Genomic DNA, 16846 nt, shown 5'->3' with positions numbered 1-16846 from the left:
CTTTTGCACCTTGCGCCGCTCAGTGCACCCGTGGATTCATTCTGAGAGGCCCTGGTGTATGCAGTTCCTACATGTGGATACACTACGAGAACGCGTCTTCAGTGCTTGTGATGAAATAAAATGTCGTATGGCTTTTTAGTGCCGGGATATCCCAGGACGAGTTCGGCTCGCCAGGTGCAGGTCTTTCTATTTGACACCTATAGGCGACCTGCGCGTCGTGATGAGGATGAAATGATGATGAAGACAACACATACACACAGCCCCCGTGCCATTAGAATTAACCAATTAAGGTTGAAATCCCCGAAATCGAACCCGGGACCCTAATGAACCGAAGGCCAGTACGCTGACCGTTCAAGCCAACCAGTCGGTCAGTGCTTGTGATGCAATCTGGAAACAGCCAGGGGTGCTCCAACAAATGCGTGTTTCCATGCGACGTAGGGTAGAAGGCTATATTGCAGCGAATGACGGTCACATCGAACAGTAGATCGAAGATATGGTGACCATTGATGGTACAGGTACCGAACCATACCTCCGAAGATACTGAGTTTACGGCCAGTGGATCTAGTCCCATTTTTCCGTCGTTTGTTGCATGCTGCCTACTCTAAATATTGGAACCTTTTTCAACGACATCCTGCATAAGAGCACGACATTATATACACAGATAATACAAGAGTAAGCTACACGAATACTAACACATACAAGTATAAACATTAAACAAGACTCTGTCAGGAGATCAAGGGGTGGCAATGTTTCGCACATAACGAATTGCAGAGAGGAGAGATCAATGGTTGTAGCACAAGACGGAGACTTACGGAAATGATGATGATGATGATGATGATGATGCCGGAGTCAGAACCAGGATCAGGATTTTGATGACGTGTCGTATTTCAACTAGTGCGCCATACACATTGCTAATCTGTACATAAAAACACCGATCATGGCCACCTGAATACAGAAATGCGTCCTTATTAAATAATGTTTTCGTCATTTTGTCCTTTTTTACCTCATTATTCTGTCATTTACAACAGCCTCCGTGGCTCAGATGGCAGCGCGTCACCCTCCCACCGCTGGATTCCGTAGTTCAAATCCCGGCCACTCCGTGTGAGATTTGTGCTGCACAAAGCGGAGGCGGGACAGGGTTTTTTCCGGGTATCCTGGTTTTCCCTGTCATCTTCCATTCCAGCAACACTCTCCAATATTATTTAATTTCATCTGTCAGTCATTAATCATTGCCCCAGATGAGTGCAACAGGCCTCGGCAGTCGGCACAATTCCTATCCTCGCCGATAGATGGGGCTTCATTCATTCCATCCCTGACCCAGTCAACGACTGGAAAACAGGCTGTAGATTTTCACTTTCATTTTGTCATTTACAACAATTCGTTACATTAAATTATAGATTTAAAGCCATTCTTTTCAGTTTTGCCTTATTATTAAGTCATTTTCATACATTTACGTTGGGTAATCCACATATCTAAATAATCATCCGAACTTTCCATAAATGAGAATACTCAGACATCAAAAGGTTCAGTACTCGGTTGGAAAACTGTGAAATAAAGTAACCCTCTTTGGAAATTCACATCCCCAGAGATACGCTTGCTGAACATTCGAATAATTTGAACAAGGGGGACGGCTATACCAGGTGTATGCATACGGTTTTTTTCTTCAGTTTTTTGTGGTAAAGAAAACACCTATTTTAAAGGGAAATTCAATTTCTGATTCTTCTAAACATTGGCCATCGGCTTATACACACTTCACCCATCTCTTAGTTATGAATACGAAGCCGGAAAAACTGCTTGTCTTCTGCGGCAAACTATTCGTCGAGCCATTTTCCAACTTCCTCGAATTTGCTCAAGTGCTGCTCTGCGAGTGCGTGCGCCATTGACGAGAAGAGGTGATAATCAGATGGCGCCAGGTCGGGGCAGTACGGCGGGTGCGCAAGGATGTCCCATTTCAAGGTGTGTATCCCTGGTTTTGCTCTGTGAGACGGCGCATTGTCGTGTAACAAAGTCACTGCGCCATGTCTTCCGGTCATGTTTGGATCAATGCGTGATTTAAATTAATCATTTGTTGGCGATAGCGTTGTGCTTTAACTGTTTCGCCGAGCTCCAATTGTTCATTGCTCGTCTTCACACTTTCGTGGTTTACCAGTGTAACGGTTCAAATCCCGTTACAAGATGATATCTGTATTTTTATTATTTTATTATTATTATTATTATTATTATTATTATTATTATGTCAGTATTATTATTATTATTTTATCTGTGATATTATTACTATTATTGTAATTATCCGTTTTATTCAATTCGATTTTGCAATTGCCTGTTGCTTGCAAGATTGTACTTAGATGTATGCATATATACGTATGTGTAGATTATCATTAAACACCTGTACAGTGAGAATTGTTGTATATATCAGAGATTGGGTGTGACGTTGAGACATTGTGCAAGATTAGTGGCGATTCTGCCAAGTCATCGCCGCGCCATGGCTACGGCATTGTATTTATTTAGATATGCGCTCACGGAGTTAGCCGCCTCCGGGCTATTTCACCACTGTATGTAATATTTGTCGCGTAGGTGGGAGTATGTCATTGTTATTTCTGGAGATTACGTAGTTGTGTCAACCAACGTCTATAAAAGGTGGGTGCATATTGTAGCGTCAGTCATTAGTTATACGGATGCAGTACAGTGAAGTAGTCTACTAGATCAAGAGGCCTTAGTTGGTCAGTCAACCAGTGTGAACGAGAGATGGAGAAGACTCAGTGAGCCATTATTGGTCAGTGAGAGAGTGAGACCAAATGGTTGGTCCGTCACTTAGTGGAAGACACGGACGCAAGGGTTTACCATGAAGTCAGAGAGGGCAACCCAGGACCTACCAAGAGGTAATACCATATTGACTTACAAAGAAGTCAGATGAGATGGAGAAGAAGCAGTCACAAGGATGTATCACCAAGTTAGGCGTGACACATCTACAGTAAACACCAGATCAAAGGAATACGTCGTAATTACACTAAAGTGTTGAAGGTACAGTCAAGTGAATAAGTGAGGGAAATATTTCGTATAAATTGTTAAATGTCCGGTCAAGAAGAATTCAAATTCATGCCTAGTTTCTTTCAGTTGCAATGTCATAATTTCACATTCTCATCTGTTTTATCGCAACAAGATTCACTATTTTTTGATATATTATTTAAAGAATATATATTGTTCTATCAAACGAATTCATAGTTTCATTTCATTGACAGTAAAATATCTTAACCTCAAAATTAATGGGGAAACCGAACGCCAATCTCCTTTTCCCAGAACTTATATGGTATGTTGATGGTCGTGTCTCGGAAGAAGTCTCAATTATGAAAGGAGTTCGCCAAGGCTGTATTCTTTCCCCCATGCTTTTCAACATCTATTCAGAAAAGATTTTTCGAGATGCTCTTTACGGAAAGACTCAAGGAATTGTGGTTAATGGTTTCATCATAAATAACATCAGGTACGCCGATGACACTGTGCTACTTGCAACCAATCTCCAGGATCTACAGGAACTACTTAATGCTGTCACTGAAGCCAGCAGCGCAATGGGCTTGAAGCTTAATGTAAAGAAGACCAAGTGGATGGTTATAAGTAGGAATGAAGATGGCATTCGAGGTAATCTCACAACAGCGAAGGAACAGATCGCGAGAGTGGCAACATTTAAATACCTGGGATGTCACATCAATGATGACTGGGACCTTACTCACGAGATCCGATGCAGAATTGAGCAGGCCAGAACTTCTTTTCAGAGACTTAGGAAACTTTTGACAAGCCGTGACCTTTCCATTTCACTACGGACACGACTACTCCGGTGCTACGTTTTCAGCATTCTGTTGTACGGCGTTGAGGCATGGACACTAACTGAGACCATGTGCAAGAGATTGCAAGCATTTGAAATGTGGACGTACCGAAGGATGCTTAAGATACCTTGGACAGCTAAAATGACCAATGTAGACGTTTTGCACCGTATGAACAAAGAACCAGAAATTCTCACTACCATCAAGAGAAGGAAACTAGAATACTTTGGTCATATGATGCGGAACTCTAAATACCACCTTCTGCAAGTAATACTCCAAGGGAAAATTAATGGAAAACGTGGTCCGGGGAGAAGTAGGACATCATGGCTCGGCAACTTGAGCCAGTGGTTTGGGGTGACAAAGCTTACTCTGTTCAGAACAGCTATGAACAAACAACAGATCATGCTACTGATCGCCAACGTTCTGCGAGGACATGGCACATGAAGAAGAAGAAGTCAAAAGTAAGCTTATTACCCCACACCCTAGAGATAGTCAAGAGTCTCATTGTATTATTGCTGCACTGAGTGGCAGCTGGCGCCCTTCAAATAACGTATGTGTAAGTAAGCAGGCAACAAGTAAGTGTGGGTACAAGGTTCGACGAGTGTGTATTTTATATAATGAATATTAATTTTCAGATTTTCCATTTTAAATGCAGATATTCAGATTTTTCAATTTAATCCAGTTTCATATGTTTGTAAATTTAGTCAGACAGTTAGGAAAGTCTCACCAGAACGCGCACTGTCTTTTACATTGAAATCACCACGTTCAAATATCTTCGAAACCATGTCACACATGTTCTAATCGATGGACCGTGTTCACCATATGTTTCTACCAGCAAAAAGATGACTTTCCACAGCCTTTTTCTTTTGATTACATAAGAAAAGTAATGCGTGCCGCAAATATTATTTTTCAGGCACAAACGTCGACATGATCACTGAACGCCCTAGTGTTTGGCGGACACAAGTTTTGTGTGTTGGTATGTTAATGCCAGACGAAAAAACTCAGGACGTATGTGTCACATTCACGTGCTGCGTTCTGCTTGGTGGCGCCATCTCTTAGTGAAACCCTAAAATACATGCATACACTTGGTATACTTGATAGATCATAGCTACCTTCCATTGTTAAGTCCTCAACATCTTTCTTCTTAACTCCGGAGGCCCTGGAGTGAAATGCATTTGTAAGATAGTAATTCTATCTTGATTCTAGTTACAAATGAAATGAAATGGCGTATGGATTTTAATGCCGGGAGTGTCTGAGGACAAGTTCGGCTCGCCAGATGCAGGTCTTTTGATTTAACTCCCATATGCGACCTTGGCGTCATGATGAGGATGAAATGATGATGAGGACGACATATACAACCAGCACCCGTGCTAGCAAAATTAACCAATTATGGTTAAAATTCCCGACCCTGTCGGAAATTTAACCTGGGACCCCTGTGACCAAAGGCCAGCATACTAACCATTTAGCCATGGAGCCGGACTTCTAGTTACAATTTGCCTTTAACTGTTTTAATTATTCATTCTTATTGCTCTGAACACGATATTGGTAACAAGATCGAAACACATCATCTTACAATAGATACAATATCCTTAAAAAAAAAAAAAAAAAAAAAAAAAAAAGATTCAACAGAATGCTCCAATTACAGAATACTAAGTCTTGTTTCACATGCAGCAAAAATATTCACATGCATATTAAAAAACAGAATCAAAATGAAAATTGAGCAGAATCTAGATGATGATCAGTTTGGGTTCAGGAAAGGAGTAGGAACAAGAGAAGCTATTATAGCACTTAAAACCATCTTGGAGAGAAGACTGGAGCTTAACAGAAATACATATATAGCTTTTGTAGACCTGGAAAAAGCTTTTGACAATGTTCATTGGAAAAGGCTGTTCAAAATTATGAAGGACATTCATTTGGACTGGAAAGACAGAAAAGCAATACTCAACCTCTACATCAATCAAAGAATAAACATCGAAAGTAATGATAAAGTATGCAAGGTGAGAATCAGGAAAGGAGTAAGACAGGGGTGTTCCTTATCACCATTTCTATTTAATCTGTACATTGAAGAGGCCATGAAAATTTTTAAATCCAAAACACCTGGCATTAAAATAAATGGAACAACTGTACACTGTATTAGATTTGCCGACGATATTGCACTTCTGGCTGACAATGAGAAGAACATGCAGATCATGCTCAACAAATTAACATCCATCTTAAAATATTTCCAACTTAACATTAATGTAAATAAAACTAATGTTATGGTTGTAAGCAAATCTAAAATGAAGCCAGAGGCACAGCTCAGAATTGGAAATATTTTAATAAAACAGGTGCACAAGTTCTGCTACTTAGGATCAGTTATTACCGATGACAACAGATGCACTGTGGAAATAAAAAAAAGGATTTCCCTGTGTAAGAAAGCCTTTGAGGAGAAGAAGCAGCTCTTAACTAATAAATCCTTAAATACTGAACAAAAGAAATTATTTATCAAAACGTTCATTTGGAGTGTGCTGCTATACGGCTGTGAAGGATGGACTCTCTTGAAGGAGGACGTGAAACGACTAGAGGCAGTGGAAATGTGGCTATGGAGGAAGATGACTAGAACTAGCTGGATTGAGAAGAAAACTAATGAAGCAGTGCTTAGAGAAATAAACACCCAGAGGCATTTAATAACAGTGATAAAAAGGAGAAAAGCATCAGTTTTCGGTCACATTCTCCGGCATAATAACTTCATAAAGAACTTGTTCGAAGGCAAGGTGATGGGAAAGAAAGGCAGAGGGAAACCACGGAAGAAGATCATTGAAGAGGTAGCTGAGATGATGGGATGCCAAGGTTATGGAGAGATGAAAAGGATCGCAGAGAGAAGAGATCAATGGTTGCAGCGACAAGGCGAAGCCTTTAGATGATGATGATGATGATGATCCTAAAAATACTATGTTCCCCACTTCTTATTCTTCCTGGGCTTTCCCCGGTTTCTTAAGATCAAACTCATTTTAAATTGGTCCAGTTTCCTAACTCCAACCATATATCGAGGGATATATTCAATAATGCGTGTTTCTCTAGTGATTGGTAGTGTGATGTGATGTCTCACCTATCTATAATGATACGGATTAAGATAAGAATAAACTCAACCTATATATTATGTTAAATGCCTTAAATGTCTCAATTGACAGATGAGGCAACTTGTCGGAAAAGAAAAAAATGGCTTGACTCTTGCCTTCCTATTCTTCGAAAGTCCGACTCGTTGGCTGAATGGTCAGCGTACTCGCCTTCGGTTCAGAGGGTTCCGGATTCGATTCCCGGCCGGGTCAGGGATTGTAACCTTCATTGGTTAATTTCAATGGCTCGGGGTCTGGTGGTTTGTGCCTTCCGCAACATCCCTCCAACTCACACACCAAACATAATAGGCTACTATCCTCTACCACATTAAAACGCAGTTATCTACATATGACAGATGCCGCCCACCCTCATCGGAGGGTCTGCCGTACAAAGGCTGCAGTCCGCTAGAAACAGCCACACGAAATTATTATTATTATTATTATTATTATTATTATTATTATTATTATTATTATTATTCAAAAAGCTATCCATAAACTCACTGTGTTGCCTCTTCCGTTCTTCTGACCTCTTTCTACTAGTCCTGCTGCTAGTTTTGAGCGCAAATGTGTGTTTATTTACTGAGGTCCTGAAAACTGCCATTTTTCATTGTCTTCGTTCAGGTCCCCTCTTGTTTCCTCCAGCCAGTTTATTCTCCTGTAACTTTTGTAATTATTATAAACAAATAAATGTGAATGCCGTACAAAGGCTGCACTCCGCTAGAAACAGCCACACGAAATTATTATTATTATTATTATTATTATTATTATTATTATTATTATTATTATTATTCAAAAAGCTATCCATAAACTCACTGTGTTGCCTCTTCCGTTCTTCTGACCTCTTTCTACTAGTCCTGCTGCTAGTTTTGAGCGCAAATGTGTGTTTATTTACTGAGGTCCTGAAAACTGCCATTTTTCATTGTCTTCGTTCAGGTCCCCTCTTGTTTCCTCCAGCCAGTTTATTCCCCTGTAACTTTTGTAATTATTATAAACAAATAAATGTGAATGCCGTACAAAGGCTGCACTCCGCTAGAAACAGCCACACGAAATTATTATTATTATTATTATTATTATTATTATTATTATTATTATTATTATTATTATTATTATTATTATTATTATTATTATTATTATTATTATTCAAAAAGCTATCCATAAACTCACTGTGTTCCCTCTTCCGTTCTTCTGACCTCTTTCTACTAGTCCTGCTGCTAGTTTTGAGCGCAAATGTGTGTTTATTTACTGAGGTCCTGAAAACTGCCATTTTTCATTGTCTTCGTTCAGGTCCCCTCTTGTTTCCTCCAGCCAGTTTATTCTCCTGTAACTTTTGTAATTATTATAAACAAAAAAATGTGAATGCAGAATGCAGTAGTTAGGTAGAAATAAAGAAGTTTAGAGAGCGAGTTGGCTACGCGGTGCCAGTGGTGTAGAAATAAGCTAGCATTCATGGAGATTGCAGGATCTAACGTTAGTAACGGCAGCCATGAAGACCATCCCATTACCACCTTCCTCGGATACCGCTCCGTTTCCATGAAGATTACTTGAGTCGTTTGTTTTAGAAAGGGCAGAAGTCCACCTTTTTTCTTGTCATTCTGAGTAATGAACACTGTAACATACTTCAACCTTGAATGCATCATGTTATACAGAAATGATACAAGTCCAATGATTTCCTATCCTACAATCGCAATTTAAAAATTATGTTATTTTCAGTAAAACACATGTCCAGAACTAACATTTACGAAGGATACGGAAAATGAAGTAGAGTTTAAATATCTGTGTCTGTGCCTGGAAATATCTGCAGTAAAATATTAACTTAGTGTGGCAATACTGTTTTCTTAATTGGCTTTATGTCACACCGATACAGATAGGTCTTATGGCGACGATGGGATTGAAAAGGCCTAGGAATGAGAAGGAAGCAGGCGTGGCCTTAACTAAGATACAGCCCCAGCATTTGGCTGGTGTGAAAATGGGAAACCACGGAGAACAATCTTAATGGCTGCATACAATGGGGCTCGAACCCACTATCTCCCGGATGCAAGCTCACAGATGCGCGCCCCTAATCGCACGACCAGCTCGCCCGTCACTTATAGTTTTAGGGTTTTTGAAACACAGAACGTTATAGTTATTATAATTCCTACAAATGTAAATTTAAGCTCCTTAGAAATGCTGAATTGGTTAATTTTAAAGAATCCAGTAATATATTAAAAGTCTTAAAAGTAGAAAAGATATAAGTTTACGTTTGTTAGAGAAACAGCTCACGTCAATAGTCCATATAACAAAATCCAGTTAGTCTGAAATTTTTAAAATATGGTGGTCAATTAGTCCGAAAGGGTTCTTTCGTCATTTTCGCGTGTTTAGTTGGTGTAAAGGCGGGTGTATTCTGCCCGAAGGCGGTCCGAACCTCCGCAGAGGTGTGCCTGAGCCGAAGTTTACTTATGGTAGGGTGGCCAGTTCTTTCCCTTTCCTCCATACCCTTACTCCCCACCAACAGCGCGTGGCAACCCACTCACATCTTGACCAAGCCCAATGTTGCTTAACTTCGGACATCTCACGGGGTCCGGTGTGTCAACAGGGCTACGGCCGTTGGCAGTTGGTGTTAGGAACATAATTTTTAATTTCCTGAAAAATATACCCGTCTGGAATGGTGTCGTTTCTCAAACAACCGATTCACTTATAGCAAGGCTAAAAGTACGTTTGCCGGACTGGGTGGCTCGGAAGGGTGAGGCGCAGGCCTTCTGACCCCGACTTGGCAGGTTCGATCCTCGCTCAGCCCGGTGCTATTTGGAGCTGCTCAAATACGCCACACGCGTGTCGGTAGATTTACTGGCACGTAGAAGATCTCCTGCGGGACTAAATTACGGCACATCGGCGTATCCGAAAACCGTAAAAGTTGTTAGTGGGAATTTGACCAATAACACTATTATTTATTATTTAATTTAATTTCGTGTGGCTATTTCTAGCCGAGTAAGACAAACCCTCCGATGAGGGTGGGCGGCATCTGCCATATGAAGGTAACTGCGTGTTATTGTGGTAGAGGATAGTGTTATGTGTGGTGTGTGAGTTGCAGGGATATTATTTAATATTAAAAGTAGGTTTTAAAATTGTGTCACAGTTTAACTAAACCAAGTTGCAAGATCTAAAACCAGTCGAGCTAGCGGCCAAGAAAATAGCAAGCCCCTGTGTGCTGATCCGTACATCACTCTGGTAGCTGCGCAAACAACTTTCTCAGTATGTCGAAGATAATATGCTTTATAAATATATGGTGTAAGTATTGTGTAAAAGTGAAGCATAGCTACATGGGGGGCTGACCTGTGACCCCTAAAACAGTATTTTTCTGTTACGAATCTCGCTCGGAGCATGGGTGTTGTATTGCTCTACATTGCAGATCCTATTGTGTGTCATTTCTCTACCAATGGTGCAATTTTCGTATTGACCAACTGATATTACAAGTGAGAAATCGATCGCCATACGGGTAGCCAGACAACTACAAATTTTCTCCAGTACTGTGTAATAGAAACTCATCCCAAGGGAATTATATATTACGAGACCTCCGAGGGTTTTCAATCTGAAAGCATGGGTAGGTAACAATAGCTCCACTATCTGAGCCTAACATTGTTTGTACTTAATTGCAGGAGTAGCGCATCTGTGAGCTTGCATCCAGGAGATAGTGGGGTCGAACCCCATTGCCGGCAGCCCTGAAGATGGTTTTCTGTGGTTTCTTCTTTTCGCACCAGGCAAATACTAGGGCTGTACCCTAATTAAGGCAATAGTGCATTCCTTCCCATTCCTAGGCCTTTCCTAACCAATCATCGCCATGAGGCCTATCTGTGTCAATGTGACGTAAGAAGCAAACAGTAAAAGAAACATTAATTGTAACAGTCACCTAATAGTTTTTTGGGTGGTCACTGACAAGCCTAAAGGAAGGATTTCTCCTCGTTGCTGCTTCGTGTATCGTTTCATATTGATCGTTATATCGTTTCTTATTTCTAAACACGCACCCTCGTTCGTAAATTGGGAACCGTAAATTGCTCCATAATAATCGGGAGCTCATTATGTTTCTTTCCTTTGGTTTCAATTTCCAGTATTTTTATGGTTCATTGTGGTTTCTGTGGGGTCCGACTCGTTGGCTGAATGGTCAGCGTACTGGCCTTCGGTTCTGAGGGTCCCGGGTTCGATTCCCGGCCGGGTCGGGGATTTTAATCGCTTGTGATTAATTCTTCTGGCTCTGGGACTGGGTGTATGTGTCCGTCCCAACACTCTTCTCATCATATTCAGACAACATACTACACTACCAACCACCACAGAAACACGCAATAGCGATTACATCCCTCCATACAGGGTTGGCGTTAGGAAGGGCATCCGGCCGTAAAACAGGGCCAAATCCACATGTGCGACGCAGTTCGCACCCGCGACCCCACAGGTGTGGGAAAAAGCGGTAGAAAAAGAAGACGAAGAAAAAGATTGTGGTTTCTATGGGGAATTTATATAATCAGTATGCATTATGTAATGTGATCATTTTTTTTGCTAGGGGCTTTACGTCGCACCGACACAGATAGGTCTTATGGCGACGATGGGATAGGAAAGGCCTAGGAGTTGGAAGGAATCGGCCGTGGCCTTAATTAAGGTACAGCCCCAGCATTTGCCTCGTGAGAAAATGGGAAACCACGGAAAACCATCTTCAGAGCTGCCGACAGTTGGAGTTCGAACCCACTATCTCCCGGATGCAAGCTCCCAGCTGCGCACCCTTAACCGCATGGCCAACTCACCCGGTGTGTCCTCGTTTAGGTGTTTAAGTCGTTAGAAACCGAGTCTAACCACCGTCGTCTTGGTCTCTCTCTACTTCTCTTATCCTCCATAATAACAGAGTCCATTATTCTCGTATGTAACCTATCCTCCTCCATTCGCCTCACATGACCCCACCACCAAAGCCGGTGTATGTGTACAGGTTCATCCATCAAGTTCATTCCTAACTCAGCCTTTATCTCCTCATTTCGAATAACCTCCTACCATTGTGCCCTCCTGTTGTTACCAGCAATCATTCTCGATAATTTCATGTCTGTCACTTCTAACTTAAGACATTTTGAGTCCACTCCCGTAAATCAAAGTTCGTCTGACAACAGACCGGTGGAAAGATAGTTTCGTCCGGGAGCTGACCTCCTTCTTACAGAATACTGTTGATCGTAACTACGAAAATAAATTGTAAAAATTAAAAAAATAAGGTTGAAAAATTTTCTATCTTAATTCTGGAATTTAGACAACGCAAAACGTCAAAATTTAAATGGGATATGTGTGCCTGCATGACGTGGCACTGCTTTCTGATGTGTGGCACTACAGGTGAAACTTTCAAGCAAAGTGTGGCTCCATATGTAGGCCTACCAAATTTAACTTTCTATTTGTTTCCATATTTCAATTTTTCTTCATTTTTTCCCTGAAGGCTACTCGCGTATCCGTAAGGTTTCATGTACCACAGATTGAGAACCACAGCTCTACAGTCAATACTAGACAGCTAATTACAAATTTTCCGCAACTATGTGAAGGTGACAAACGTGTGTATGTAAATCGAAGACCGAGAAAGGGGAGCAGAATCCCATACACGGGAAAACCCACCACTGACCAAACGAGCAGAGGGAGCAGAAAATAGAAGGAAAAAAAGCACACATAAAATCACCCATAAACACGGAACATACATTTTTGCGAACACTCATTCTCAAACACGAACTCTCGCAATCAATCACTCAATGAAACAATGCCAAAGAAAAGATGGTGATGATGATGATGCTTATTGTTTAAAGGGGCCTAACATCGAGGCCATCGGCCCCTAATGGTACGAAATGAGACGAAATGGAATGGCAAATTAAAAGTCTAAAATCTTTCACCGACCAGAATTCAAAACGTGAGGACGAAAAGTGAATGGATGGGTATGAATTTAAAACAAACAGTGGATCCGACCCGCAACGTCTCGCATTCACAGAAACTGACGAGAAACAATAGTATTACTGACCAAGAGACTGCGTCTATAGCATAATACTGAATCGATGATGCTTTTAGTCTATAGGAGTTCAAAATCCAAGTCATCGGCCTCCCATAATGGCACTTATCGTTAGGAAAGTAGAACCATGGTAGTTGTCATTTTGCGTAGACTCGCGGCATTCGACACAGTACGGTGCTACTCACAGGTAATTAAATTCGCACATGTAATGCAGACCTATGGTCTTTCGCACATTGGAACGCCATTTACAGGCAACACAAATCTATGGTGTTTATCACAGAAGTGTACTGACCACAGGGACTCGTATTATACCGTGGTGTTTCTCATAGAGTGGTTACTAATCATAGGCAAGCCAGAACCATGGTGTCGCTCATAGAGTGGTACTAAATCACAGGTACTGTAAAAGGCGGAAGCGCACTCTGTTGCTACTAATCACAAACCTATTTTGTACCTAACGTAGTGGTAGGCCTATTGCGCGTAAGTGAAAGCGACCCATGGTGTTCCCCGCGTGGTGGTACTAATTACAAGTAGTCTCATGGTTCTAATTCGATCACCCTTGGTCACCCCTTTTAGTCGCCTCTTACGACAGGCAGGGGATACCATGTGTGTATTCTTCGTCTGCGTCCCCCACCCGCAGGGGTTCCAAAGAAAACAACGCGAAAAACATTTTGGACATAGAAGGCTAATTTAAATAAATTTAGTGTGCGTGTTTGTAATATGCAAAACTTTATTCTTAAATTATTTCTGAAGTTGTGTAGAACAAAGCTGTTTCTTGTGAGGACTCGATGATTAAGATGACAATGGAAGATGGAGTGGCTGGCCACTTCAATAAGCAAACTCCGTGAAATAACATCCAGTTCCACAACACAGTGCCCAGTTAAGAATCTTTGTAGGCAATATCAGGTTTTAAAATGACGACTGAGGATAGGACACTCAAAGAAGCCACAGTTATCTTCTAAGGAAAGAGCAACGTCCCATCTGCAATGTGTGGAACTCACCATTGACAACCAAGCATAGAATTAACTGAATGTCAACTGTACAATCAACGGCGAAAGTACCACAGTATTCCTAATGAGCTTCAAAAGGCACTGAAGTCTCCTTTACTATGCGCCCAAATTATTAAATTGTATAAATATTCTTGTTTATATTATATGTGGATTTGTAAATTGTTTTGATATTTTTTACATTTAGTGTGTCGCGATATGACCATCGAGTTAAAGCGACTATAAAGATTTAAAATTAATTTTAAAAATATTAAGAATTTTGACACGCCACATCATTTCGTATATACAGCAACAAAATAATGTTCTACAAAGTCGAAAATTGCCCCAAAGCGGAAGACATGCAACGATCACAAAAATAAAAACAAATAACATATGCTCGCCGCATCAGCATCAAATGGAACCATTCATTTATTTACCATTCAATAATAATTCTATTAGAATACTGTATTTTCTTAAGTGTGAACTACTCCTTCAATAATACCTCCCTCCGTACAATGAGTTATTGATTTTGAAAGAAATATCCCTCAGAACTTTAATTTCTTGAAACAACTGTGAATGAGTCAAGGTCAACGGCGAAGTTACTGCATCGTTGTCCATTTTAAGTGTTACGTTGAATAAGAACTGGACACAGCAATAAGATTACATCTCCACTTCCTTCCTAAAGGAATAACCGTGACACACACATGCGTAAGATTAAAGAGTATAAAAATAATTTGACTCACTTTTCAACGATGTCTTCAAGTACCGCTGTTTCTGATGTTCTCTCTGCCGAATCACATACGATTTCGCTAAACTACACTGAAAATCTTGTTATTCAAACAGAACACGGCACGTACACTACACACTCGATTTTCAGACGAACTGGGCACCGGGTAACGCGACACAACACACAATGAACTGCCATCCCGCTATCCTCCGCAGCGTAGACACAACTGAAGTTTTGGTTACAGGGGGCTCTGGTTGTGACGCATGAATTCCGAACACGCTGATCAAAGAGTTTCAAGGGAGTAGGAATTCCAACAAATCAACGCGGTTTTTAATGTTGAGAACATTTCTTAGCGGACAAAGTAGGGGTCCTTATACTACGAAAAACATAAAATTAAGCAATTTCCTCAATTGTGCCGAAAGTTGAAGGGCGAAAGAGCCCGGGAAGGTTTCAAATTGTGATTTTTCGTTACCTCTACCAAACTAAAAAAAACAAAAAAAATATCGAAAATCACTTCCGGCCTAAATTCAGTTCCAGAAAAGCAGTCTAAAATCGCTTGTTTTTTTACTTGTTTAATTTTTTGCAGGTTGCTTTACGTCGCACCGACACGGTAGCTCTTATTGCGACGATGGACAGGAAAGGGCTAGGAGTGGGAAGGAAGCGGCCGTGGCCTTAATTAAGGTACAGCCCCAGCATTTGCCTGGTGTGAAAATTGGAAACCACGGAAAACATCTTCAGAGCTGCCGATAGTGGGGTTCGAACCCACTATCTCCCGAATACTGGATACTAGCTGCACCTAAGCGACTGCAGCTATCGAGCTCGGTCGTTTAATTTTTTATTCAGATGCTAGCTAAATTAAGTTATTTACATAATTTATTCTGTAATTTGGTCCTTGGTCCAATACCCTCAGACGTCTTGTTAATGTTCACGCCGAATGTAGTTATAAGGGCTTAAGTGAAACTCAGCATTGACTCACATTAGCGCTCGTAGTGTTAGAAAAAGGCGAACTGCTAATCTAATCGACTGGGTAACGATAATTAAGAGATGGGTTGTAATTTTTAGGAATAAATAAAGAATATATTCTCATACTTTACTATATTTTATTTACCTATTTCGCAGCACATATCCCTAGAATGTTTTCAACATTGAGTTGCTTGCTTGAAGGGATTTTTCTCAAGTGGTTTAAGAATAGGATACATATTTTTTCTTTTCAGTGCTAATGGCTAGATTTATAACGCATGTTCTATTTTATCTGGAGAATTCAATTTAAAAGCATGGGCTTGCATTCGGGAAATGGTGGGTTCGAATCTGACCGTCGGCAACCCTGAAGATGGTTTTCCGTGGTTTCCCATTTTCACATCAGGCAAAAAGGCTGTGCCTTATTTAAGTTCACGACCGCTTCCTCCACACTCCCAGCTCTTTCCTAACCCATCTCATCGTCGCCATTAGACCTATCTGCGTCGGTGCGACTTAAAATTGCAAAAAAAAAAAGGGAAAATGAGCTTTTAATGTTTGTATGGTCCATTGTTGCATAACGTTCTACTCTTATTTGCATAGCTGCAATCAATATCAGCTGTGACATATTAGTGGTATTAGCGCAAATATTACAGTGATTTTCCGTAGTTGCACTACATGTGACTTGCCAGTACGTATGTTACTTCAAAGAGCACGTGTGGTTGTTCCCCTCCTTCCCCTCTCCGGCCTGCAGTCAAGGCCGTGTTGGGGGTGGGCGGGCAGGTGGGGAAGCAAGCACCTTCCCTTCTGCACGTGTTTGGTTCCCGCTAGATCTCACGTCCTATATAAATTCGAAAATAATCCTTTGATTACGTTGTATTATTAACTCTCACTACAACCTTCGAAATGACGGCTAGATATTGAATGTTGTAATGTATGTAGGCCCTAATATATTACCGACAAGTATTTGCCTTGTTCTTCTTGTTGTTTTGGGTGATCAGTCCGTAGGCTGGTTTGATACAGCTCTCCATGCCACCCTATGCTGTGCTAAACTTTTCATTTGTACGTAATTACTGCTAGGGGCTTTACGTCGCACCGACACAGATAGGTCTTATGGCGACGATGGGATAGGAAAGGCCTAGGAGTTGGAAGGAAGCGGCCGTGGCCTTAATTAAGGTACAGCCCCAGCATTTGCCTGGTATGAAAATGGGAAACCACGGAAAACCATCGTAATTACTGTATCCTACATCTGTCCTAATCTGCTTGTCATATTCATACCTTGG

Source organism: Anabrus simplex, chromosome 11, assembly GCF_040414725.1.
Source record: "Anabrus simplex isolate iqAnaSimp1 chromosome 11, ASM4041472v1, whole genome shotgun sequence".
Lineage (NCBI taxonomy): Eukaryota > Metazoa > Arthropoda > Insecta > Orthoptera > Tettigoniidae > Anabrus > Anabrus simplex.
This window is presented reverse-complemented; position numbering follows the sequence as displayed.